Source organism: Microtus ochrogaster, chromosome 21, assembly GCF_000317375.1.
Source record: "Microtus ochrogaster isolate Prairie Vole_2 chromosome 21, MicOch1.0, whole genome shotgun sequence".
Taxonomy (NCBI): domain Eukaryota; kingdom Metazoa; phylum Chordata; class Mammalia; order Rodentia; family Cricetidae; genus Microtus; species Microtus ochrogaster.
In genome coordinates this window covers 28,606,401-28,630,482 of record NC_022022.1, presented here as the reverse complement: position 1 = coordinate 28,630,482, position 24,082 = coordinate 28,606,401, and the positions used below count along the sequence as shown (strand labels likewise).

At 42.1% G+C, this 24,082-nt stretch overlaps 1 protein-coding gene across 2 annotated transcripts in view; it reads left to right on the top strand.

Annotated features, from left to right (window-relative positions):
- Positions 1-24,082, top strand: part of Tet2 (tet methylcytosine dioxygenase 2) — an 83,848-nt gene that overhangs the window by 17,345 nt on the left and 42,421 nt on the right. For both annotated transcript variants that reach the window (XM_005357312.2, XM_026784031.1), the window contains exon 2: positions 11,021-11,165. The gene's annotated coding sequence lies outside the window, so the exon portion shown is untranslated. The remainder of the gene's footprint in view (positions 1-11,020; positions 11,166-24,082) is intronic.

The window sequence follows — 24,082 nt, the reverse complement described above, 5'->3', positions numbered from 1 at the left end:
TGTGTGTGTGTGTGTGTGTGTCTGTGTGTGTGTGTGTGTGTGTGTGTGTGTGTGTGTGATTCAACACAAAATACAGGGTATACCATAAAACTTGAAGAAGCCAGTATTCAAAACAGAATCAAATACAGTACCGATGTGGGGATGAAGACTTTTATTACGTTTGTGTTTAATCATTGTGTGTGAGTGTGCATGCACATGCCCTGGAGGTCATGTGTCAGCCTTTGTGAGTCAGTTCTCCTTTCACCACAAGTCTAGGGGTAAACCCTGGTGTCAGTTTTAATGGGAAGTGCCTTGTACCAGCTGAATCATCTCACTGGCCCCGGAATTTTTTTTTCTAATGATGATTAATATGACAATGGATATGCGCAAACGGTGGACAGATGTGAGAACACCAGGTGGGTATTGTCAGCATACAGATAGACATTTTCAGGGAGAACCAGAGACCTGCCAGAGGGCAAGCATGCTGCAACAGGAGCGATGAAAAATGCCTTCGATGGCCTCATTAGGAAGCTGGACACATCTGATCTTAAAGATATGAGAATAGAAAATTCAAAAACTAAAACAGAAAAAGGACTGGGGATAGCAAGTGGGAACAGACCATGGGAGAGCTGCAGAACAGCTCCAAAGCTCATATTGGAAAGTGGGAATCCAAGAAAGAAAAATGTAGTAGTACCTGGGAAGTCTCAAATTAATGTCAAATACATGATTATGGATCCAGGCAGCTACCGAACACCAAGAGGGGTAACATCCCTCCCTTAACCTCACTAGACCCTCATCTCCAACTGTGGTTAAAGCAAGTAACCTAGTGGCCTTCTTAATTGAGTCATAGTATTGTTCATGATGAATAATTAGCACTGATCTTTTGTTAAAAGTAGTGACAGCGAGGGTCTACCAAAGACGGTGGACAGCCTTCAGTTACCTTCTTCAGTGCCCCAGTACAATGGCTACAAAGCAAATTAGCATAGCTGCTAATTGCACAGTTCGTAGTCAAGATGAAAACACCGTGTTTGGCCTTGGCTTTCCTCCTTGCCTCGTTCCTCCTCTTCATTTGAAAGTGAGTTCTTGTAATAGAAAGTTATCTGTCGACAGCTGTGACTCGTGGGTGATTTACGCCACCTCTGACCTGCATTCCCTATAACACATGACCTCATCCATGGCAGGGGGAGGAGGTGACTTGTGCACCCTGACCTGGCACACACCTAGTGCCTCAGTAACTTCATCGGTGCTTGTTGCTGGAAGATTGACCTCCCGCTGCAAGGCTGTCTGCCGTGAGGCCTGAAAACAGGAGTCTTCCTGCTGAGAATCAGTCAGTTTGCTGGACTCTCTCCTGTGAGTAAGGAGAGTTTCCTTCCATTTGCTTTCTCATTTTTGTTGTTTTGATTTGTGTCTTTCATTGACATTAAACTAGTACAAATCCTCCTGCCTCAGCTTCTCAGGTGTTGGTATTAGAGGCCAGCCCGTGCCCAGCTTCTCAGCAACACTCTCTTAAGATGGTCTCAGCACGTGATCTTAGTTAAAGGCCCAGAAGCCGCATGAATCTTTAGCCTTTGCCCACATTTTTGTTATTTGCATTTAGGAGAAACTATGTGTGTGCCTATCAGTCTTTATGAGGTTCACAAATGCTCCATTTGATCAAATTAATATTCTTCAAGAGGATTTTCTTCTCCTGAGAATGTCTTGGTAGATCTCATTTTGCCCTGCCATCCCCCTTTCTCTGCCCTGCTCTGCCCTTCATTGTAGCATGGTTGCAGACAACAACTCTTACAATGGTTTTTACACCATACAAGTTACAGGTGACTTGAACTTTTTTAACAAAGGACAATCAATGACCAGGAATTCTTTGTCTTTTCAGTTTTCGATATCTGACTTGGAAGATTTAGCAAATAAAAATTGATTTAGAGCATTTAAAAATGATGGTTGGGAATATGTGTATGTGTAAAGAGATCAGAGGATAGCTCTGTGCAATCCACTTTCTCCTTCCGCCTCTACATGGGTTCCCGGGATCCAACACCATTTTCCTGACCTCCACAGGCACCAGGCACACATGCGGAACACATACCATACACATAAAATACACCCACTTCTTTTTCAGTTCACAGTGCAGTTCTGTGAGACCATGTCCTATCTGCATTACACTCCATTTTTTTTGTTTTTTTTCATTTGTGCTACTGTTTCTTAAATGTTTGTAACAATTTAATTTGTATGTAGTAATAGTTATACCACCTTTGCATAACACAATAATATTTACTTTCATTAAAATAGGTCATAAGTTTATTAGATAGGCATTTAATTTCCCATCCATTTATATGATTATCAAACCCTAAGTATGACATGAGCTTATGTTCTTGACTATTTTGTTTTATTTTGCTTGCTTTTCAGACAGGGTCTCACTATGTATCCAGCCTGTGCTCAAATTTGTAATTATGTGTTGAGATTACGGATGTGGACCATTTTGACAGGCTAAGTTTATTCCTCTGCGTACTATGTGCCATCTTTACTTAGAGGGAAGTACATTTAAATTCACTCAAGTTGACCACAACTTGAAAATTTAGCCTTACGCTTCCATTTTCATTGAAGCGTGACAATATAGCCTTCTGTATAATTTTGAAAGTACTTTTATCGTTTGCTAGATTTAAATATTTGGTTATTCTTCTAAGGTTTCCTCCTCTTCATCTTGCTCTCCAGCTATCACTGAAATGAAAAGCGGCATATCTCCCCCGGCAAATGTTAGATTCAAAGAGACTTAACGACCGTCGGTCTTTTTTTATCCCTTAAGATCCGTGTGAAGAAGCAGATCCCGTGTGCAGCAGGTGCATGAGAACGGCTGTGCACTGGTCATTGAAGTGCTTCCAAGGGGGCTGCCGGTGCTCTGCCTCAGCCACTGTGTCTCCGTCCTTGCCACTTCGGAGCCTCTCTGCTGCCCTGCAACTAAAATAACACCTGGCTTACAGCGGGGCTGTAGATGGCCGCTGGGACCCCCCTCCATCTTTTGACCTATGCTTTGGCATGCTGGATGTTAAACATTTTGCTTATCACTGATGTCTGGCAAGAGAGACATTGTTTATTTAAGTTCATGAGTGCTTTACTTCACCTCCTTTTCTTTTTTCTTGTATATAGCCCACCCATGCTGGCCTAAAACCCCCGAGCCTTCAGTGCTTTTTATAAAACCTTGTGTTAGGTGTGGCTGCATACACCTTTCGTCCCAGCACTTTGGATACAGGCATAGATGTATCTGTGTGAGTTTGAAGCCAATCTGGTGTATATAGTCAGTTCCAGGCCAGCCAGGGCTATGTAGTGACACCCTGTCTAAACAATAATAATGATAGTAATAGTAGTACTACATTTTAATCAAAGTTTTTCATTGTTTTTTGTTTGAGAGCTGTATCATACGTCAGTGAATGCAAAGTGTGTACATACACACACAAAGGGTTAATTTTGAATTTCTACATCCTGTTCCTTCTGCCTCTACCTCCTAAGTTCTGGGCTGACAGGTGTGAACCACCGTGGCAGGACTGTGATAAAATTATTCTTATTTTATCTTAAATGAAATTTCTAATTTACAAAATGTATAAATTTGTTTTCGCAACACAGATAAATATAACTCTGGAGTTTTTTTGTGTGATTTGGTGTTTTTATCACTCCCTTTCATTTGCTCTTCTGTCAGAAATGAGGTTCAATGACATCAACCTAGGTGTGTATTGCATGGTTGTGATCTGAATTGTAGGAATGCTGAAAAGGAGGATCAAGGGTTTAAACCAGGATGGGCTACAGAAAACCTGAGGGCAGCCTGGAATACAGAGCCAGGGCCTGTCTCAAAACAACCAGAAGGAACTAATAAGACCCGCTTGTTTGAAATTCAACAATGTTGTTTCTTGAAGTGATACTATTTAATTTTTTTTTAATTTTTGTTTTTAATTACGTGCAGCACAGGGATGTGTAGTATGCGCGTACAGGTGCTCAGGGAGCCCACAGGCACTGGATTCACCAGAGCTGGAGTGACAGGTGGTTGACAGCTGCCCGACCTCTGTGCTAGGAACTGAATGAGCTTGTTTTGCAGGAGCAGAATTGGTCTGAATTGCTAAGCCACCTCTCCAGCCATGGAATGCTATTTTAAAGAAAACAGTGACAGGTCAAAGCTTTCCAGGATGGTAGTAGAGTAGGAAATTCCCCTTCGTATCTAATCCTGCATCTCGCCACTTGTTAGAGTTTGAATAATTGATGTTTGATGCTGGGGCTGAGGCTGCTTCTGCGGTGACTTTAACTCTTCCCTCAGTGAGCAGAAGACTCAGTGTCTTCGCTTGAAGCTGGACTATGAGCTGTTTATGACAACTAGTGGTTTACCATTCATCCTCACATCTGTCCTGAAGAAACTCGAAGGGAGGGCTAATACAAACCTCACACTTTTCCTTTGGGAAAGTCAACTATTTTTAATAGCTAGGGTTCCGTTACAGATTTGAAGCAGCTATCAAAAGCACTTGTGGTCTACTAATTGATCCTTAATGTGTGGCCACTATGGATGCTGCAGTCAGTAATTCAGTCTCGTTGAACCTTGGTAATAGATTTTTTTCTCCCAGGGATCCCCTACAGCACTTTATGACATGGAATAGAGCGTATGTTATGAAATGTCCTTGTCCCTAGTGATGAGCATTGTGACTGTGAGCTGGGGTTACACGTTTCAGCTCAGGGAGTAGTCTTTGCTTAAAAAAAAAACAAAAAAAAAACCCAGTATCATTCAAGGCTAGAGATGTAGCTCCACTAGTGCAGTACTGGTGCCCAGCATGCAAACAAACAAACAAAAAACCCTGGGTTTGGTGCATCTGTACTACATAAGCTAGGCTTGGTGGGAAATACCTGTAATTCCAGCACTCAAGAAGCAGGGACAGGAGGATCCATAGTTTAAGGTCAGCCTTGGCTCTGTAGCAAGTGCAAGGCCAGCTTGGGATGCACAAGACTCTGTCTCAACAATCATTTTCCTTTAGTGTCATGTAATTGGGAATAAGCTGGGATATTTCTATCCGTGTAATATATATGATATTCCTATATTACCCTTTCTTGCTTCAACTTTGAGTTATGGTCTCATTATATAACACTGGGTTGCCTATAACTTGCCATGTAGCTCAGCCTGGATTTGAACTTGTGGCTATACTCCTGCCTCTGTTTCTTGAGTGCTGGGATTATAGGTATATACCACCACATCTGACTGTTTATTTGATATATGTATTTGTTCCACCAGGATCAAATTGGATAGCATCTAAGCCAGTGGGCCTCAACTTGTGGGTCATGACCAATTTGGGAGTTGAATGACCCTTTCACAGGGGTCACCTACACAGATATGTACATTATGATTCATAACAACTGCAAAATTATAGCTTATATAGTAACAACAAAAAATTATGTTATGGTTGGGGGCCACCACAACACGAGGAAGTGTATTAAAGCATCATAGCATTAGGGAAGTTGAGGACCACTGCTCTAAGCCATAAGCTCACACTGCGTTAGAGCTGGGCTAGAGCCGTGATAGTACAGTGGAATGGCTGATAGGCGTCTCTAGTCCTCTGTTTCCTTAAAAAGCTCAGCTGGATACCATAAGGTTGTAGAGGAGCAGAGTTGGAGTTAGGAAGTGAGACCTATGACAGCCCTTCTGGACCCTTTCTCCCTAGTTTGCTTCTGAGCTTAGAGTTGTACAGCTGTCCTGAGCTGAGCTTCAGCTCAAAATTGGCACATGCTTTTAATCCCAGTGCCTGGGAGGCAGTGTCAGACAGCTCTCTGAGTTTGGGGCCAGCCTGGTCTACCGAGTGAGTTCCAGAGTTTAGCTAGGGCTACACAGAGAAATCTTATCCTGATAGTCCCTACCCCCTGAAGAAAATTGCTTCCCAGTGGAGTTATTGCCCTATGTTCAAGTGTATTGACATCCACTGTATTCGTTGCTTTTTGTTGCTGTGATCAAATGCAGTGACAAACAGCAATGTATGGAAGAGTTTATTTGTCTTGTGGTTTCAGAAGGATGAGAGTCCACCATGGCAGGAGGCGTGACGGGAAGCATGGCAGCAAGCTGCAGTTTGGTGGCAGGTTGGGGAAACTGACAGTTCACAGAGCAGAGTGAACCAGAAATGGTTTTCAATTTTCAAAGCCCACAGGAACATACTTCCTCCAGCAAGGCTGCATCTCCTAAACATCCTCCGAGTAGTACCACAAACTGAGGTGGGGAGGGGGGTGTTGGATGGCTGAGTGTTTAAATGCCTGAGTCTAAGGTGGGGGGTGTTCTCATGTAAACAACCACAGCCATCATGCCTAGAGCTCTTTGTATGAAGAAAAAGAAAATGACAAGTGAACCATTAAACCCATGCAAACTGTGTGTCCTTTTCCTTCTCATCCCCTTCTCTTTACATGGGATTCTAGAGAGAATCCTCAAGATGCCTAGATGTCTGGAATGGCAGGGCTATTTTTAGTGGATTAAAAGAGTTAAGGTTTGAGATACACCTGCCATTGGCCCAGACTCCCATCAAAGAGGTCAAGTATCAGCAAGTGTCAGAGTGTCAGAAATGTTTATACTCAAAGTCAGGATGCTTTTGTTTTGTCTGGTTGACATTTTTTTTGAAAGGGGTAAACACCATTCTTGCCTCAGCTCCGCCTATGCTGAGATAACAATCTTGCACCACCGTACCTGGCTTTCTGCTGTATTTTCGCTCCTGTTCTTCTAATGTGAGTGTCCCGACTTTGCTTTCAAACATGCCCACTGTAGTGCTTTCCTCACAGCATTCTTCTGATCCTGTCAAGCATGTAAATCGACATCTGTAATCTGCTCATCGTGTGGAATTTATGTGTAGCTCTTATATTCTGCTTGGCTCGTGCATAATCTCGTGGCGTGGTGCCAGCACTGCCATTAAGAGCTCCTACCTTCTGGCTAAGAGTCTAGGTTTGTTTGAGGTTTCTGGTCTCTAAAGTTTTGTGTAGAAACAGCTGATGTGGAGTGTGTTTGTCTTCATTTTGCTGGAGTTTGTCCTGCGGATTCCTGCAGAATTCTTCCTTCAGAATCACACTTTGTGTAAGTTGGGAGGGACAAGAGCAGGGCCATGAGGTCATCTCTAACTTTCTTCTCATAGCTTTTCTTTAAGGCAATTGTTTCCAGTATAATACTTTTTAAAGCATGGATAAGGAAAGGGCCATTGCTGCCAAGTTCAGATTATTATTCTGAAATAATCTTTTCCTTTGAGGACTGTAGAGCTGAGGTCATTCCCTAGCTCTGGGTGTGTGTGGAAGAGGAGATCCATTTGTGGATACACCCTGCTGAGGTCAGTAACCTGCTGTGCAGCGCAGTCTACTCTGATCCCACTTAGTGCCTGGAGGACCACAGGCAAAGACAGTATTTCCACAAGAAGGAAGCAGCTATTGCCAGGAATTTACAAAGACCAGGCATCAAGGGTACTAGGGGCACAAAAGGGAAAAGAAGGGCCAGACACAATATGATAAACATGGAGCATTTGGTGACATTTGGTCAATGAAAGACCCAACTATTGAAAAAGAATGACTTTTGAGATACCAGGTATGGTGGCTCATGACAGAGATCCCAGAACTCAGGAGGCTAAGGCAGGAGAGATCAGGGCAAACCTGATATACATAGTATATTTCAGTCCAGCCTGAGATATAGAATGAGAGAATGCCTTAAAAAAAGAAAAGAAACAAAAAATAACCAAAGAACAGAAAGAAAGGAAGGAAGGAAAGAGAGAGAGATAGGGAGAGAGAGAAAGAAAAAAGAAACAAAAACCAAAGAAAGGAAAGAAAAGGAGAGAGAGAATGAGAGAGAGAGAGAGAGAGAGAGAGAGAGAGAGAGAGAGAGAGAGAGAGAGAGAAGAAAGGAAGGAAAGAAAAGACAAAAGAAAGCTTCTTCGTAGTTTACGTAGCTGGTATGTATGTATGTATGTGCACATTTGTGGTTTGAGTGACTGGCTTTTAGGGATTTCTTTTCCTTCTGTTAAAGAACTGCTTTGACTAGGGATGTGACTTAGTGGATGAAATGCTTACTGCACAAGTGTGAGAATTTCAAAATCTACAGAAAAGCATGCCTGGAAACTGGCTGGAATCCCAGCATCAGAGGCAAGCTGGTCAGTTAGACTAGCCATAAGAGCTCCTGGTTCAGTGAGAGACCCCTGCCTGCCCCACTAAATGGAGAGCAATGGAGGTTGATGTTCACACACGTACACCACACACACGCACGCACGCACATACATATGTGCACACACACACATGCATGCACATCTGTACATTCGCACACAGAAACACACATGCATGCATGCACAGATGTATGTACACACATGCGCTGTGTGCATGCATGCACGTATGTGCGAGCACACACTCAAACATGCACATCTGTATGTGCACACACACATGCATGCACACATGCACGTACATATGTGCACACACACACAAACACATACCTCCCATACATAGAAAAGAAAAGAAAGGAAAGAAGGAAAGGAAGTGTGCTTCTATGATTTAAACAAGGAATTGTTAGCTTTTATCGAAATGAGCTGTCTTTACATTGAGCCTTCTCTGAGTCCACTGAGACTCTGAAGCCTGATTGGTTGAGTCCAGGCTCTGGGAATCTGTCATCTACATACAGTAGACACTATGTTAAAAATTCCCACAGGTCAGGGAACCCTGATTGCTCTTGCAGCTGATGAGGGAGAGGGACTTGATCGGGGGAGGGGGAGGGAAAGGGGAGGCGGTAGCGGGGAGGAGTCGGAAATCCTTAATAAATAAATAAATTAAAAAAAAAAACTAAAAGAACCCAAATGCCTTTAATAGAGCATAGCTTTTTTTACTTATTATTTTAAGTTTTACCTTCTAGAAAATATAGCAGAAAATCTATTTTAAAACACTGAATAACTAATAAGGATGAAATTAGAGTAGATTTTGATTTAAGGGCAAAATACATCTAGGAGCTACATAATTTCAGAAAGATTACACTTTTATAGAGTCTGTATCATTCTTTTGCATTTGTTAGTAGTAGAGTTTTTGCTGAGAGGTTGTTTGGGGCCTAGGAAACTGGAACCTTGTGGTTCTTTTTGACAGTCTGCCAGCTGGGATCCCGGATAACTCACCGTAGCAACACAATTGTGGTCCTCTAGGAGTCCCGAACCTATGCCAGGCTGTGATGGGAAGTCTCTCTGAATACACTCATGCCCGTCTGAGAGTGGAGGAGACAAAGTATTCCATCGCAGAGGCTAACAGCTGAGATCCGGATACTATTTAGTATTGTTTTACTAATTTAAATTTTAAACAGAAAACAGGAAGGCAGAAACCCCTTTGCCTTCTTTAGTGTTCTGTTTCTATGTGGCTGAACCCAGCTGAAGGACCCTCAGGTATGTGTGCCAGGCAGTGGCCACAACCTTCTTGTAACACAACCAGTAGTTCCTCGTGGAGAGATGGAGGGAGGATGGGGTGGAAGTAGAGAGAGGAGGAAAGGACAGAGAATCCCTAAATTTCATCTTTCTTTATTTGAAATGCCTAGATTTCCTCATGTGCTTTAAGGCAAAGAATTTATGTTTCATCTCAGCGTTCCTTCCAGGAATGAAACATTTTTCTGGTTGATATCATCATTGATACAGTCCATCAAACCCAGTGCTTTGTGACTGTAACCCTCTGCATATCTAGACTGTCACTGAATTTCGTGTTTATTTACTTATAGTGTCTTCCCGGCTGGTCATTTCCTCTGCCGCTCTCTTCTTTCAGACTCAGTCACTTCAGGTATAGCTAAAGAACTAAATATCTTACCTATGCTTATTTATAGCACCTAAACCTTCTACCGCTTACCACTCATGGAGATAAATATAAAATAAAAGGGCATACAACAATAAGTGTTGCTACAGTCGTAGGAAAGTGGGAACCACCCAGACATGCTTTTGAGACTCTAAAAGGTGGCAGCCAGTGGCAAGATAGTTTAGTATTTCCTGTTTAAAGAACAACAAAAATGATTGAACAATCTTGCTCAAAGCAGTGACACTGCCTATTGACCCAAGAGTTCCTAAGTGCCCAGTGACCTCACTGTTACCCCTGGAACATGGTGTCAGCAGCTGGCACTACTCTGGGTACTGTCTGTGGATGTTCCAGGGCCATTTCAGCGTGCAGGATAGTGGTACATTAGCTGTTTTGTTGAAACTCTTAGATTCTGCTTTGCATTTTTTTCTTTCATTCTTCCAGTGCTCTGTTCGGGTAACCTCCATCCCCAGCCAGTTTCATATAGTCTTGCTCCTCCTCTTCCCCCTTCTCCATTTTTCACTCAGTTAACTCCTCCCTACCCTTAGGACTCAAAGTTTTCTGTGTTCTGTAGCACTTAAGACTTTTACTGTATCTTTGACTGCTGGATCAGGTTCTGTTTTCAAAGCATTTTTCTTCTCAGGTAACATTTTTTTTAAAATGCATATCAGGAAATGAAAGTTCCAGACTATAGAGACCACCTGTTGTAATGCCTTCCCCCTTTCCACAGCACCCAGCGTGAGCTTCTTTCACACGATGTATACAGAATCAATACTACAATTAAGTTAGTGCTTCATCTCAGTAAGTGCGGGGGCTTTGATGGATGATCCCCGAAGCTGGCTTCCATAGAATTACCTGGGGACAAAGTTCTTCCATAATCCAGTAGGTCAGACTCTCAGGTGGAAGGCTCAGCCTTACACTCAGATGCTGTTTTTACAGCCAGGCTGAGGGGCACTGAGCCTGACAGATGAAGTAATGTTAGTCAGTGGTTAGGAAACCTAGTTGACCATTGCAAGGATTGAGGACCAGGATGCTTGGGAGTTTCAAAGCTCCACCCAGATGGGCATTTTGTTGGGATATTTAAAAGTATCACTGCTTTGGTAAAAATCTTTTAATCCTAATTTTTTTTATAAGTAATCAGTGTAATTGAGACAACAGTCCTAGGCATCTGAGACCTTTTAAAAAACATATCACACCTTAGTAATAGGCGTAGATGCCTTGTGGTATTGGCAAACGAAGAATAAATGAACTTTGTCTTCTCTAGGCTGGTAAACGTTCAGCAGCTTACCCTCCCAAGACTCTCCATGTCCCTTGTTCCTGTTCTGCTGCGGTGCTTGGAAGCAGGAGATGGGCTCACACACGGTCAACAGGACATGATCCAGGAGGAGCAGTGAGGGACAGCGCTGCTGGTAAGGCATGGGGCACAGTGGATGTTTGGCTCGCATGCCAAGCAACTCCGGGTCACACTGTGAATTAGGATGATTAACTCCCTAAGACACAAGGATTACATTTTAAAATCAATCTCTAACATTGTATGATTTCTATGCCTATCTGTATTTTGGGGGATTGTTGTTATTTTTATAGAATTCCTACCAGATTCTTAATGTCTGATTCTTACTAAAAAAGAATTAGCCTTCGCATATAACTAAGCACAGAGAAATACTTGTTATTATTATTATTGACACAGTATCCCTTTCCTCTGTTTGCCGCTCACTTGTGCCTACATTCCTGTCTTGTGAAGACTAGGTCAGTGACATTTGCATTTGGTTGTCACTCTGTCAAGTGAACACTCCCAGGGGGAAGCAGGTAGCTTTAGCAGTTGGCATCTGAGCACAAGCAGAGAACTAAGGTGTGCACAGCAGATCAGAGAGGGCACCCATACAGCTTTGAAAGTACAAAAACACAGGCCGTGGGTGGAGGAAAACCCAAATAATTCCTTGTGTCTTTAAAGTTGATCTTGATAAAGACCAATTTGCTTTTAATGCACCAAACTCTTAGTAAGTTTCCCAAACTAAAGGTTCTTTAAAAAAAAAGGTAAAATTTTGTTACATTTATTTACTCAAAAGGAGACATTCCATATTGTGTGTGAATGAATGTGTGTGCGAGTGTATGAGTGTATGTGTGCATGTGTGTGTTAATGTGTGTGTGTAATTCAGAGAACAACTTGAAGTTGACTGTTCTGTCCTTTTACATGTGGGTTCTGAGGACAGAACCCAGGTTGTGACCCCTGGCAGCCAACACCCTTACCTTTCTTTCTAGCCCTAAACTAAGTTTAGTTTTACTCTTTTGTTTTTGTTTTTAATTTTAATTTATTTACTGTGTGTGTGTATTCTCTCCTTCTACCATGTGGGTCTTGGGGATGGAATTCAGGTTGTCAGGGTTGCCAGAAGCAACCTTGACCTACTGAGTCAGCTATCTCTCTTGTCCTAAAGTAAGAATTCTTTATAAAAACCAGTTCATTTACTTATATGCATGTATAGAAGTAGGAAACAAATGGATTTCCCCCCCCCCACAGAAAACAAGAATGCATTCTGCTTACGGGCTTGCCTGTATTAGAAGGCAGCTGAGTTTTAGGGGTGACTGTCGTGGGCGAGCCCCGAAGATCAGAGTGAGAAGAAGATCTAGGCAGTTTCCCCTGTAACTCTTAGCAGTAGTTCAGCTTCAGTGTGTCGTTGTATATTCAGCGTGATGAGTTCCCCAGAAAGCTGGGTCGCTATAATCTCCACACCCATTCTCTGGGCCTGAGGTTGTAGGCATCCACGCTGCCACTTGGTACTTCTGAGATGCTGATCTGATGCTGTGAAATCCTTCTCGGTGTCCTCAGTTAAAGCCCTGTGGCTTCAGAGGCTAGCATCTCTGCCTAGATTACCTCTTTACCCAGGGGGTTTCAGGTCACTGAAAGGGAACTCTCAGAATGAAGACTTTCCTCTTGGTTCTTAATATTCTTAGACTTCCTCTTTCTCTGCTCATGTTGGAAAATCTTGGGTAATTATGAACAAAGCGTTCTTTACGTATTTTTTTTTTTCTCCTCACTGAATGGTTGCTCACTTCACGCTGTGGATGCCAACTGTGGCCACTCATTCTGCACTCATCCTTTACATGAGAACTGAGAACATATATTTTAAGATGGAATTTTTATCTCTTTAGCGAGATCACAGCATTACTCAGAGATTCTCTTCTTAGAGGTGGGGGGTGGGTGAGGAAGGGAGTGTGCAAGTTTATGGGAAAGTGCAAGAGAAATAACAAAAGAGGATTAGAAATGAAAATGTTCACGGTTTGAGAAGTGGCTGTCTGCAGAGCACTTTCCCTTAACCACACCCTCCAACCTTAGTTCGCGCTCACACTCACTGTCAGATCAACTCAGCCTAGGCCTTAACTTTCATGCTGCATAAGTCTAGGGCGCATTGGAGTTCATTTATGAAGGGTCTGTTTAAAGCCTGCTTTACTTGGCAGTTAGGCTAGAAAAGACAACGACAATAGGATTGATTTAAAGATACTATGTGTTGGGTCAGGCACAATGTGAGTTCCTAGTTCTATACTACCATGTCTTTCGTTGTTATCACTGTTAACGGTTTTAATATTTATCACCAATCTTAATGCCTCCTTCGGTTTCTATTTTGTTTCATTCCAGTATTTCTTTAATTAATTCTCGATGTGAATGAATGTTTTGCATGCATGTCTGTGCACCACATGTATGCCTGGTGCCCTTGGAGACTAAAAGAGAGTGTTGGAGCTACAGACAGCTGTGAGCAGCTGTGAGTGCTGGGAAAGGAACTGAGTCCTCTGGAAGAGCAGTCTGTGTGCTTGACTGCAGAGCCATCTCTCCAGCCCCACACTTGAGTGTTTCTAACTATATGCAGTCCTGGGGATGGAACCCAGAGCCTTGATCATGGTAGGCGTGGGCTTTGCACCAAAGCTATATATACTTATCTCCCCTTATACCTTTTAAGATAGGAATTTGTTGTGAAGTTTTCTTTTCTTTTCTTCTTTTGTGAAGTTTTTTCTTGGATGCCTATCAAATACTAGGAAACAGACAGAAATCTCTGTCTTTGGTGACCTTAGGAGTCTGAAGGAGACAAAGGAAAACCATGGTAGTTTTAAGAAGGCAGTATGCTGTATAGCAAGAGCTATTAAGCCTAAAGTACAGAACAAAGTTGGACGTGATGTTATATGCCTGCTTTTTCAGTTTCTCGGGAGGCTGAGCCAGGAGGGACTGTCCTGGCCCAGGGTTCAGAGCCTGGGCAGTCTTGCAAGACCCGATGTCTTAAACAAACACACAGATATATACACAAGAAAGAGGAAATCGGGAATGATTATGAGATAGTTAATTGGAGAGACAGGGTTTCTCTATGTTACCCTAGTTCTCTTTGTAATCCAGGCTGGCCTCAGACTCAAGAGACCCGCCTGCCTCTGCCTCCCTGAGTGTTGGAATTAAAGGCGTGCACCACCACGGCCACCTGAAATGGTTGTGTTTCATGATGTGTTCATTTTCTGTTTATCTCTTAGGGGAGTGCATGGCTCTCTTAATGGCCTATTTCTCGTTGTCCCTCTAGAAACAGACAACTCTATCTGATGTTCTCCACACTTCTTCCTGCTCTGCAGTTTTCAATCTTCACCTACAGTTCAAATGAAGATTTCAGGGTTCCTTCCTTACAAACCAGTTCAGCCCTGTGAACTGAAGTCTGTAGGCATTTGTCTAACAAACCTCATCCGTTTGTCCTTCGAATCTTGGGATAGTTTGTTATGTGTCTGTTACTGACATGAGGTCATACTATGTTGCCTGGTCTGACTTAAGTAATCCTCCTGCTTCAGATTCCCAGGTAGCCTGACTATAGGTCACTATCATACTTGGCTACTATAGGATTTAAAAAAAAAAATGGAGAGAAGAGATCATCTCATACAGTCTTCTCTATTCCTCAAATTGTTTTTAACCATTTGTACAATTTTTGAAAGTTTTATTACACTTATTTTAGTGCGTATGTGTGCATGTGTGTGTATGAATGAGTGTGCCATGGTACACTACCCTTTGAAGTGGGACCTCTCCGTCTACCAGGTGTGTGGTGAGGATGGAACTATCAAATTCAAATGCTTTTCTTTACCTGCTGGGTTGTCTTGCTGACCCTGTGTTTTTAGTTCATTTTTTAAAAATAGAATATAATTGTTTAGTAAATGAACAGCAGAGGTATATTTGGAAGACTTGATTGTCTGGAGTTTTTTTTTTGTTTGTTTTTGTTTTTTGGATTTTCTTTTTTTTTTAAATTTATTTATTTATTAAGGATTTCTGCCTCCTCCCTGCCACCGCCTCCCATTTCCCTCCCCCTCCCCCGATCAAGTCCCTCTCCCTCATCTGCTTGAAGAGCAATCAGGGTTCCCTGACCTATGGGAAGTCCAAGGACTGCCCACCTCCATCCAGGTTTAGTAAGTTGAGCATCCAAACTGCCTAGGCTCCCCCAAAGCCAGTATGTGCAGTAGGATCAAAAACCCATTGCCATTGTTCTTGAGTTCTCAGTAGTTCAAATATACCCAAGAGAGGCCCTATCATACAACAAAAGTATATGCTCAACTATGTTCATAGCAGCATTGTTTGTAATAGCCAGAACCTGGAAACAACCTAGATGCCCTTCAATGGAAGAATGGATGAAGAAAGTATGGAATATATACATATTAGAGTATTACTCAGCAATAAAAAACAAGGAATTCTTGAAGTTTGCGTACAAATGGATGGAAATAAAAAACACTATCCTGAGTGAGGTAAGCCAGACCCAAAAAGAGGAACATGGGATGTACTCACTCATATTTGGTTTCTAGCCATAAATAAAGGACAGTGAGCTTATAATTCACGATCCTAGAGAAGCTAAATTAGAAGGTGTTTTTTGGATTTTCGAGACAGGGTTTCTCTATAGCTTTTTGGTTCCTGTCCTGGAACTAGCTCTTCTAGACCAGGCTGGCCTTGTCTGTTTTCAAGAGCTCTGTATCATTTCTTTCTTCTCTCTACCCTGTCGCAGAATGATCTGAGCACCGGCTGAATTATGTGAAAGCAGAAACCCTGTTATAGATCGACTAAAACATAGGGAGCTGAGTGAGAGAGCACAGACATTGCCATAGGATTCAGCTGAGGACTTTGGCCATCCTTAAATTCACAAATAGCTGGGCAGCAGTTTTGTGTAACTACGTATCCACATGTGACGTGTCCTTTGCATTTAGAACAAGTAGACTGTGCTGAAATAGAGCGGCCCTGAGAAAGTCATTTTCACCACTCTTGTGTTTCAGTTTCCTCTTCCAGTGAAGTATCAGTTGCTCCTATTGATCTCATGAGATATTTTAAGCAGAAACGAGAGTCTTGGTGAAAGTACTTTGTAGTCTAAACGAAAGTCACAGTGACAGCGAAGCGTTCTAGAAATGTTTATCATCATTTCAGGTATTAGCTTACCAGATTCCTTATCAAAATATGAAGATGCTGAATGTCATCTTAGTTGTTTTTAATATTAACATCAGGCCAATAATATTCTTCTTGTAGAATTTCTGATCCTGTAGTGAATGTTTTATTTGTTTAAGACTTTTGTAACTTTTGACCAAAGAATGCACTGTCCTAAATCTTGGTGAGGGTTTAGATTTTAAACACAACAACAACTTGGTATTTATCTTGAGTATTTACCCAAGTGAACTAAAGATTTTTGTATCCACATAAAAATCTGTATAAACATTTATGGCAGTTTTCTTTCTGTGAACATTTGGCCCTCATGTACATATGTACACCATAAGCATCCCTGATGCTTACAGAGGGCAGAGAGAGTACTGGGTCCCCTAGAACAGGAGTGACAGACTGTCGTGAGCTGCCACGTGGGTGCTGGAAACTGGACCAGGTCCTCTGCAAAAGCAGAAGGTGCTCTTACACGTTTAGCCATCTCTCCAGCCTCAGTTTATAGCAGATTTGTCTACAATAGATAGTTGATGGTATGAGTCTTAAGGGCTTAAGGCTTTAAGGCATCCTTGCTGTTATTTTGTCTTCCTCTCGCCTTCTGTATCTATCTCTTTCCCCTCTCTACTTAGAGCCCCCTGATTAGATTACATTTCCTTGATTAGATCACATGTGTCCTGCCATTGCTCCCCTACTCCAGCGATGGTCCCGTTCGCCTTCCTGGGTTCTACAGTTGTTCCAGGCTAGGTCCTCAACTCTGAAGATTTGGAGCTAAGAGAGACAGCATGTGACAGTTGTCTTTCTGCTCCCAGATCTGGTGTATCTCACTCCATGTGATCTTCTCTAGGTCCACACAAATTTCACGATTTCCTTTCCTTTCTTTCTGAAGATATATCTCAACTCCTGATTCCCTGGCCTGTCCCTCCCACGCGATAAGATCACAGGGTTCTTTGTTACCACATCTAGTTCTCTCTTAAACTATTGAATTGGATACCAACATTTTCTTTTTGTTCCTCTGGAAACAAAGGATTTTAAGACTCAAGTTCTAACTCACTACAGCCCGTCCATTTTATGCATTTTGAGATGTGCTATGCTCATTACCATTTTCTGGTATTTATTTCAACATTTTACTTTCTTCTTTGACTAAAGAGTTGCTCAGAAAAGGAAACAGAAATCTCTTTAACATTGTTGACCTAGAATAAAGTCAATTTAGAAAAAAAAAAAAAGATTAAAGTTGCTTGGGACTAAACAGGATCTAGGAATACAGATTCAAGCCTTTGAAAACATGTCCAAGTTCTAGAGAATGCCAGCCATGTCTGTAGCTCTGAATCTCAAGTAGGGACAGGAGTGTAGTTATGCCAATTGGCCAATCAGAGATTATTAGTGCTGATAGAAATGAAGCTAGTTTACTGATTTGTTTTCTCTCTCTCTCTCTCTCTCTCTCTCTCTCTCTCTCTCTCTCTCTCTCTCTGTGACAAGGTCTTACTATGTAACACTGGCTGGCTTCAAACTCAGATTTGCCTACTTTCGCCTCCCAGATTAAAGATTAAATTCATGCAGCACCATGCCCACCTGACACATTACACATTCTTTTGAAATAGAAATTGCATAGCTGGCTGTGTAGTTGCACATACATATAATCCCAGCACTGGGGTGAGTCATTTGTTTGCTCATTCATTCATTCATTCATTCATTCATACCCCTCTGACTTTTTCTGCCTGTCTGTTAACACTCCCAGCCCTCTCTGTTTTTGAGCCCAAGCCTCAAACTTCTGCAAATGAAAACCCAAGGAAAAGGTTGTGAAAGTTTTGAGTATAGCCCACTGACACGGTTAAAATGACCAAGACTTTCAACTAGCATCTATATTGGAGGACCTGATAGAGGAGACTGTAGCACAAATTCTAATTGGTATTAATAATAAAAACCTAGAGTCAGATATAGGGGTTAATGTTGAAGATCAGAGAAACAGAGCAGCCAGCCACTAGAGAATTCTTTTACCTCTGCCAGTGCTCAGACTGAAGGAGCCATCCTGTCCTCAGACTGCATCTGTCTTCACCAAACCTCAGACTGCCCTGAGCTCTTGTCTGCTCCTGCCATATATCCCTCTCTCTGCCCAGCCATATCACTCCTGTCTCCACCTCTAGGGAGGTGCAGGGCTTAAAGGTGTGGGATTAAAGGCATGGGATCCCAAGTGCTGGGATGATCTGTGTGTGAGCTTTTTTTCTCTTTTAGACAGATTCAATCTGACATAGCCCAGGGTGGCATTGAACTAACAGAGATCCCTCTGCTTCTGTCTCCAGAGTCCTGGGCTTAAAGGTGTGGGCCACCACTCCCTGGCCTCTACTGGCTTGGCTCTGCACACTTAATGTCAGGCAAGCTTCATTTGTTAAAACACAAACAAAGTATCACTACAAGGGGACTGTCTTGTGCCAGAACTCCTGTCCTGAGACCTGATGTTCTGTCCAGATTCTCAACAAAGGATGGCATGGTGGCATATTCCCGTGATCATGGAGGGCACTTGGAAGGCTTAAAGAAACCTCTTTAATTTTCACTACAGAGAATTTTGGGCCAGTGAGATCTACATAGAACGCTAGTCCAGACCCAAAAAGAGGAGCATGGGATGTACTCACTCATATTTGGTTTCTAGCCATAAACAAAGGACATTGAGCCTATAATTAGTGATCCTAGAGAAGCTAAAGAAGGAGAACCCAAAGACAAACATATAGGCATCCTCCCGAATATTAACCTTCATCAGGCGATGAAAAGAGACAGAGACAGAGACCCACATTGGAGCACCGGACCGAAAAGAAAATAAAAGGGCATGTTGCACTACCCTTTTGTAGTTGCTACCCTCCCGAGTTGCTTTTTAGTCGGGAGAGATACTCACACACCATGTGGCTCACGTAAGCTTTCTGTGTCGGCTGTAGTATGAGAGCAAGGGAGAAGCAGGCAGTTGGACTCCATTTTTGCAGCACAGGTATTTTGGATTTTCTTCCCCCTGTTCATTTATTCTAAAGGAAGAAGGATTTACCTGTCCTGTATGTAGTAGACTCTAGGTAGCTGAGAGAGTCACTTAAGGGGGACATTTAGAAATCTTCATTAAGACGCTTTGGGAGTTGTTTCCTGCCTGTCCGCACTTTACTTTGGGTCCTCTTCGCTTGTCCTGGTCTCTAGTCCAGGTTGTGTATGGTATTCCCTTGGCCCTTCAGCCCACCAAGCTGAGGAAGACCCATCACACTGGTCCCCCTTTCTGTGAGCCTGAGCAGTATAAACAATGCACACTCGTGTGACTGTGAGTCCTTTCACTGCACTCAGAGTAGCTCCAGCCATGTTGTGGACAGATGGGACACTTGCTGCCTTTGGCTACTTGGACTTGAAGGCATTGGTTTCTCCAGATTGCCCCATCCCTTACTTTATAGCTTGCCGTAGACTGCTGAGCCTCTTGTTGGGAAAAGAGCATCGCTCTCTCTCTGGGTTAGTATTCCGCATGTGACCGTGACGCAGGGATAGCACATGGCATCTGCGTGCTCCGCTCAGCTGCTGTGCAGGGACTGAGGAGGCTTTTCACCGCACAGTCTGCTGGCATGTTTTTTTTTTTAAAAAACTCCAACTGAAAGTTATCCAAGTAAGGAGTAGACAGCACAGCTTTGTTTTCTGTAGCTTTCCCTATAGAGGTTTAGGAGAGAGCTCATGACTGGACTCTGAACAGTGTGGATTCATCTGCATTTTTCTAAAAATTCTCAAAACTTTGAATCTGAACTCCTACTATCACCTAGTACTGAATATATTAATACTAATATATTTATGATTTTTTGTTTTTCTTCAATCATTTTAAGGCATCTGCTTATAATATTTCTACTTCTCTGTGTTTTAATTTTATCCATGAGTGTAGAAACGAACTCATGAAAGGCTTCTATTGTTGGATACTGGCTTCAAAGAAACTTAAAATAGAAAGCAGACTTTCAAGGTAAGCGACTAAGGGGTGGAAGGTGCACACCTTAATCTCAGCACTCCTGGCCTTTAATCTCAGCTGCTTAAGTAGAAGAAAGGCAGGCAGATTTGAGTTTAGAGACAGCCTGGTCTACATAATGAGTTCTAGGCCAGCAAGGGATTAAAGTCGCGTGCCACCACACCCGGCTTCAATTTGAGTTCATAAGGTAGAGTTGCAGAGTTGAAAACTAAACCATAAGAAGTTTTAGGCATTAATACGACGGTTTTCAAACTGTAGGTCTTGGCCCCTTTGTGTCGAGCGGCCTTTTCCCAGGGCTCGCGTAACTTATCCTGCATATCAAGTATTTGTAATTTGTAACAGCATCAAAATTACACTTATAAAGTAGTAGTGAAAATAGTTTTATGGATGGGGGTCAAAGGAACTGAAATGATTGCTGTTGGTGGTGGCTTTATCCTTCAGGCTTGGTGTGCCTCCACAGCTGGAAGAGTCCAGCTGTTTTCTTTCTTCTGGGGAAGTCACTCGGGCTGTCTTGACTTTGTAGTATTCTATTTATTTATTTATTAGATTAAAAAAATAAGAATCCAAATTCCCACTTTCTCCCCTCCTCCCATTCTTTCCATATGCCCTCTCATCCCCTCTAATCCTCAGAGAGGGTAAGGCACTTTGCTTTGTGAAAGGTCCAAGGTCCTCCCTACTCTATCTAGGCTGTGCAAGGTATACATTCAAAGAGAATAGGGTCCCAAAAAGTCAGTACATGCAGTAGAGATAAATCCCAGTGCCACTGCCAGTGACCCCTCAGTCTTCCTCAGCCATATAACTGTCAACCACATTCAGAGGGACTAGTTTGGTCCTATGCTTGTTCCTTCCCAATCCAGCTGGAGTTGGTGAGCTCCCATTAGCTCAGGTAAACTGTTTCAGCGGATGAACCCTTCATGGTCTTGACCTCTTTGCTCATATTCTCTCCTTCCACTCTTCAACTGGACCCTGGGAGCTTGGTCTAGTACTCCGATGTGGTTCTCTACCTCTGTTTCTATCTGTTGTTGGACAAAGGTTCTATGGTGCTATTTAAGATAATCATCAGTCTGACTACAGGGCAGGGCCATTTTGGGCCTCCTCTCCTCTATTGCTTAGGGTCTTAGCTTGGGTCATCCTTGTGGAATCCTGGGAATTTTTCTAGAGCCAGGTTTCTTGCTAACCCCATAAGGGCTCCCACAATCAAGATATCTCTTTCCTTGCTCTCAAATCTGTTCTTCCTCCATCTCAACTATCCCATTCCCTTATGTTCTCCTCAACCCTCCCCTTCTCCCCTTCCTTCTACCTCCCACCCCCATACTCCCAATTTTGTCAGGCAGTCTTGTCTGTTTCCAATTTCCAGATGGGTCTACATATGTTTTTCGTTGGGTTCATCTTATTACTTAGCTTCTTTAGGATCATGAACTATAGGCTCAATGTAGTATTCTTAAAGGCATCATTATTACTGTGATAGGAATGGTAGAAACTGTGGGAAAGTGGAGGAAAACATCCTTAGCAGACGTTCAAGCAAACAGCATTAGTTAGAATTCTCCATAACAACTCATTGGGAGTGTCTGGGATTTTCCTCACACTTATTTTTAATTTTCTAGTTATTTTTCTTGCCTTTAGGCACAAAGGGTACAAAGAGTAGGCTGATTTTTACCATGAAATAAGTCTTTAAAAGCTAAGGTGTTTTTATTTGGCCACCTTGTTGTATGCATCTTGTAGTCTTAGTGTCCGAGCATACCCAGTCTCTTCCTGGCAGAGATAAACAGTGAAGAGGCAGTGGGCAGAACCCAGGGCCCAAGCAAGCAAGTAATGTTTCCAATGAATCCTGATGATGGAGGGTAACACAGCATGAGTTTTCTTCTTTGGTGTTGCCCTGAATTTTTGACATGGTGACCTGCCATAAGGAAAGACAGCAGGACACTTGATACCAATTAAAACAAAAGCTACCGAAAACTAAACTGTTATCAAATCCACTCTGAAATTCAAGTGTTTAGAATCAAGAAGGAAATAATGGACAAAGACGTTAAATTTTAGCATCTGCTAGGGAAAAAAAAAAAAACAGTGTGTGCCAGCTCAAAGTTCTGTTTTTCTTTTTTTAAAACAAGGTTTCTCTGTGTTGCTATCCTGAGATTTGCTGGTCACAACTCAGACCAACTCAGACAGCAGATGCCTATCGCTGCCTCCTAAATGCTGGGATTAAAGGCATTTGCCACCACCACCCCTGGCTCTGAATTTTGTTTTTAAGAAGTCACAACGTGCACATAATAAATAAAAATAGATGGTTCATATATAGTGTGCTTGTTTGGGTGAAGTCTGAAGTCTTTGAGTTCACCATGGTTGTTTGTTTCAGATATGAGTTACATGATCAGGATTTATTTGGATTAACAATAGTTGAAGTTTGAATTTGTTCAGAGTAATGTCAGGGTCCTGTATTCTGTGGACAGGAAGGAAATGGGAAGTTTCTTGCTTTAGACAGGCTGAGATACTCTAGTAAATGTACAGAGTCCTCACTGTCTCTGGTCCTTTGCACCCAATAGTCAGCTGGATAGATGGTAAGACCAAGCAAACTAAATACTTGCTCCCTATGAATTGGGTTGCAGCTAATATGAGTCATTTCCAACAATTGTATGTATTGTTCTAAATTAGGACCTTTGATGAGGGAACCCTCCCATCAAATGTTCTCACAGTGAACTTCCGGAGGCATCACAATCCCTGACTTCAAACTCCGCTATAGGGCTATAGTAATAAAAAACAGCTTGGTATTAGCATAAAAATAGACATGTGGAACAGTGGAATTGAATTGAAGAGCCTGATATTAATCTACACAACTATGAACACCTAATTTTTGAGAAAGAAGCCAAAAACTGTACAATGGGAAAAAGGTGCTGGATGTCAACATGTAAAAGAATGAAAATAGATCCATATCTATCGCCATGCACAAAACTCAAGTCCAAGTGGATCAAAGACCTCAACATAACCCCAGGTACACTGAACCTCATAGAAGAGATAATGGGAAGTTCCCTTGAATACATTGGCACAGAAAACCATTTCCTAACGATAACCCCATTATTACAGACACTGAGAACAACAATCAATAAATGGGATCTCCTGAAACTGAGAAGTTTTGATAAGGTCAAGGACCTGGTAAACAAGACAAAACAATAGCCTACAGAATGGTAAAATATCTTCACCAACCCCAAATCTGACAGAGAGCTGATCTAAAAATAAAAATATTCAAGGAATTCAAGAAGCTAGACATCAAAATACCAAATATTCCAATTGTAAGATGGAATACAGATCTAAAGAAAGAATTCTCAACAGAAGAATCTCAAATGACCAACAGACATTTAAGGAAATACTCAGCATCCTTAATCATCAGAGAAATGTAAATCTTCTTACATTGTAGCCTGTCAGAATGGCTTAGATCAAAAATACTAAGGACAGTTTATGTTGGAGAGGATGTAAAGTAAGGGGAACACTCCTCCACTGCTGGTGGGAGTGCAAACTTGTAAATCAGTATGACAACTTCTCAGAGAATTGGAAATCAATCTACCTCAAGACCCAGTGATACTACTCTTGAGCATATATGCAAAGGATGCTCAATCATATCACAAGGACATTTGCTCAACAATGTTCATAGCAGCATTCTTTTAACAGCCAGAACCTGGAAGCAACCTAGATGCCCCTCAACCAAAAAAATAATGGATAAAGAAAATGTAGTCCATTTATACAATGGAGTATTATTACTCAGCTGTAAAAAAAAAAAAAAAAAAAATCATGAAATTTGCAGGCAAATGGGTGGAACTGAAAAAAAAAATCATCCTGAGTTAGGTAACCCAGACTTAATGGAAAAAGGGAATGTCAAGAGAAAAATTTATCTTCATTTCCACGAGGAATATTGGAGTTCAGACGAATGCCAAGTGTAAAAAAAAAAA